The sequence below is a fragment of the Chlorocebus sabaeus genome, chromosome 21 (genome assembly GCF_047675955.1).
Source record: "Chlorocebus sabaeus isolate Y175 chromosome 21, mChlSab1.0.hap1, whole genome shotgun sequence".
NCBI lineage: Eukaryota > Metazoa > Chordata > Mammalia > Primates > Cercopithecidae > Chlorocebus > Chlorocebus sabaeus.
In genome coordinates this window covers 72040903-72045107 of record NC_132924.1, presented here as the reverse complement: position 1 = coordinate 72045107, position 4205 = coordinate 72040903, and positions in this window count along the sequence as shown.

Sequence of the window (4205 nt, the reverse complement as noted above, 5' to 3'; positions counted from 1 at the left end):
CTCCCAAGGTTCACACCATTCTCTTGCCTCAGCCTCCCGAGTAGCTGGGATTACAGGCGCCCACCACCACGTCCAGCTAATTTTTTGTATTTTTTTTTTTTTTTTTTTTTAGTACAGACAGGGTTTCACTGTGTTAGCCAGGATGGTCTTGATCTGACCTCGTGATCCGCCCGCCTTGGCCTCCCAAAGTGCTGGGATTACAGAGGTAAGCACCGCGCCCGGCCTAAATCATTAATTTTTAAGAGATACTTTTTGTTCTCTAATGATTTCTTTGTCATAAAATCATATTCTTATGTATACTTTATATTCTTTTTAAAAACTCTAATGACCCCTACTATATTTGTGAATGTTTCCCTGGGGTCATTTATTTGTTTCGTCTGACTTTTTCATGTTTCAGACTTCTCTCAACCGTCCTGTGAACTTCAGTTATGCATTTATGTGGGTTCATGACTTGAGGTTTCTGAAGTGTGAGGCACTGGATTGCCAGACTTAGGATGCGGTCAGAGGGCCAGGTTGCTAAACATTTGGGTCCCTAAATATCAGTATGTTGATGGTCTTATTTGGGGGTGGCTATTTCTACACATTGAACTACCCTTAAAAGATTAATTTTGGGCCAGGCGCGGTGGCTCACGCCTGTAATCCCAGCACTTTGGGAGGCCAAGGTAGGTGGATCACAAGGTCAGGAGATCAAGACCATCCTGGCTAATACGGTGAAACCTGGTCTCTACTAAAAATACAAAAAATTAGCCGGGTATGGTGGTGGGCACCTGTAGTCCCAGCTGCTTGGGAGGCTGAGGCAGGAGAATGGCATGAACCCGGGAGGCAGAGCTTGCAATGAGCTGAGATCACGGGTCACTGCACTCCAGTCTGGGTAACAGAGCCACACTCCATCTCAAAGAAATAAAATTAAAAAAGAAATATTAATTTTTGACTATCGAGTAAAAAGGCTGTCTTCCAAGTGTTCTATATTCAGTCCTGAGAAGCAGAGTAGGCCACTTCTTCCCTCTACCTGCTTTTATTGCATTTCCCACCTTTTATAGTGGCTGGTGCTTCCAGGCCTGGACCTTGTTGTGGTTTTGCAGCATGTATTGACTCTCTTCTCACCAGCTGCTGCCTTCTCTTGGTGTCCTCTAGGCCACAGATTTTCCTATCCTGTTGCAATAGTGCCACTTTACCGTCTGCCTTCTGCCTTCAAGAAACACGTTAAAAGCTTGGGAATAGCCTCATTCTGCTCACTTTGTTGCTGCAAATTTATACTCTTTACAAAACTCTTCAATATTGCTTTAGTATACAGTTAAGTAGATAAAGATATAAATTCAAATGTTCCAGCTACTATTTTGAACAAAGCCTTCCCTTCTCTCCTTCAATTAGCACTTGATTCCCACTGCCCTCCTCCCTACTGTATTCTGTTTGGAATTACTGTTGCTCCATCCCACCTCAACACTGGTAAACATTTTGTTTTGCTTTGGGAAGATTTGCTCACCAGGAAAAACATAATGCTCATATAATTGCTCCCCAAAGACCATGCTTATTAGACTCCGGCTGGGCTAAGAGTTCACTACATGTGAGAAACTAGACAATTCTAAAAATGAAATACATTATGTGTAATATGGAAAAGACTGGCTATCTTCCCTCATTTAACTTCTGGCCTTAATTTCTCATCTGTAGAATTAAAGAAAAAAATTATATGCAAACCATATGTTCCAGTTTGTCTTTCAATTTTTTTTTTTTTTTTTGAGACGGAGTCTCACTCTGTGGCCCAGGCTGGAGTGCAGTGGTGCAATCTCGGTTCATGCCAACCTCTGCCTGCCGGGTTCAAGCAATTCTCCTGCCACAGCCTCTGAAGCAGCTGGGACCACAGACACGAGCCACCATGTCTGGCTAATTTTTTGTATTTTTGTAGAGACGAGGTTTCACCATGCTGATGAGGCTGGCCTCGAACTCCTGACCTCATAATCCACCTGCCTCGGCCTCCCAAAGTGCTGGGATTACAGATATGAGCCACCGCATCCGGCCATTGTCTTTAAAATTTTTAAATAACATCTCAGTAGTATAATCAGATAACAATATTACATATTTTATATTTTTAGATATTTTATAGAAGGCATTTGCAAGGCATTCTATAAAATATTTGCAGAAATGGTTTTCGTCTAGGGATGAAAAGAATATTTTGGAATTTGCCCTCATAATTTTTCCCATTTAATGCCATTTATGGGCTTTATTATACACTATATCTTTTCATTTAATAAATTTAATAAATAATATACATATTATTTTCATGTAATTTTTTATGCATTCAGGAGTCTTGAACATTATGAGTCTTCATCCTCTTGTAATAAGTCACTACATCTTCTTGTAAGGATTGTTTCTATCAACAGACATGAAAAGTATAATTACTTTTTCATGTGGAGTGGATCGTTGACTTCAATGACATTTTAATGGATCTTAAGTGGATCCTGACCCTGACCTTATCTTATTTGTATGTGACTTTCCATAAACCATTAGGCCTGTGTTCTTTATTCACTTAAGTTGTGTGAAACAAACCTGGTACATGACTCACTTGCCTTTTATTCCTTTTGTTATGTGATAAAACAATATTTTTAAATCGCTTTAACTCGTGTATTAATGACACGATTAGGTAGTTATTTTTAATCATAGACTAAAAAATTGGGTAAGCCAATTTTGGATCAGTGCTTTTGAGCTTAACACTCAAAATGATGCCATTTCCAATGTCAGGAATGGCCTCTGTCTAATGTATGGTCGTTTCAGTGATGTTTAGGACACCTTGTCTTTCTCCACTGGAGGTATTTATAGAATTTCCTTATATGACTAACTGGTCTCTTGGAACTACTTATTGTAAAAACCTGGCCATCTTTATTTCTGCGTGTAACATAAAAAATTAAAAGCAAATACATTAAACAAGAGAATTTATAATCATTGTATTTTGGTTATAATTAATGTAATTTTATACAAATTATAAATAGATACTTTCCTTAAACCAAAAGATTTCTTTAATTTTTCTTCTGAGAGAAACCAGTATTATCTTCTAAAAAACAGTTTTCTACTTGATTAAACTCAAATCTAGTCAAACCACCTTTTATCTCTAAATAATCTGCAATATTTAGAATTCTAGAATTAGAAAGGATCTTTAAGATGGTTTTGTCTAATTTATTCATTATACCTATAGAAACTGAGGCTCAATATAGTTGGTGCTTGTTAGGGTATCAAAATTAATAGGCAGCAGAATCTCAAAGAAAACCAATACCTGTTGATCACCAGACCAGGGCTCTTTCAGTTGTTACTTTATGTCCACCACACTTCTATACCTTAGAGAATCAGATTGGCATTCTTCATTGGTTCAGAGAACTGATACGAATGAGTAGATGTAGCAGAAGCTATTGTCATTTACCGTTGTACAGGAATTTGTGAAGTCCTGGCATTATAGGATGAGAAGCATCTAGGAGGCTAGCTAATCTAATCCGTCTGTACCCTAATACTGTGTCTATTATGTATATTACATAGGCGTAATGTAGACACACACATATATCTCTGTATGTCTTTTTTATTCCAGTTTGTATACCATATGTATTTTTAAATCCTGATTTTTTTCATTGAATTCAAACTATTGAGTCCTTATCATGTAAAAGACACAATGCTTGTCACTTTACATACATTACCTGATTTCATTTTCACAATAATCCTGAGAAGTTTTCTTATGCCCAATTATACACCGTGAAACAATGTTAAGAAACAATCTCTGAAAGAGTGAACATTTCACTTCATACCTCACAAAGCAAGGATTCAAATTCAAGTCTGTCTTTCTCCATAACAGCTTGTATTGTTAACCATAATTTTCTCTGGCTTTTCACACTTCTGTTCTTCAAAACTGCCATGCTTGTTCTCACTTTAGGGTCTTCAACCTAATGAGTCTCTCTATCCAGGAATGCTCTCCCTTCCATCCTGCCATGATTCACACATTCTACAAATTGAGATCGCCGCTGACATATCAGTTCTTCAGAGAGTGATTTCTTGTTCATGTGTTTATTCATCATCTATCTATATTACCTATTATCCATCTATCTATCATCTACTGTCCTTTCTCTCTACTAGAATGCAAATTTCATGACTGCAATAAATGTGTTTCCTTTACCACTATAATATCCAACAGTCCAATACCTGGCATGGATTAGCTCTTGAAAAGTATG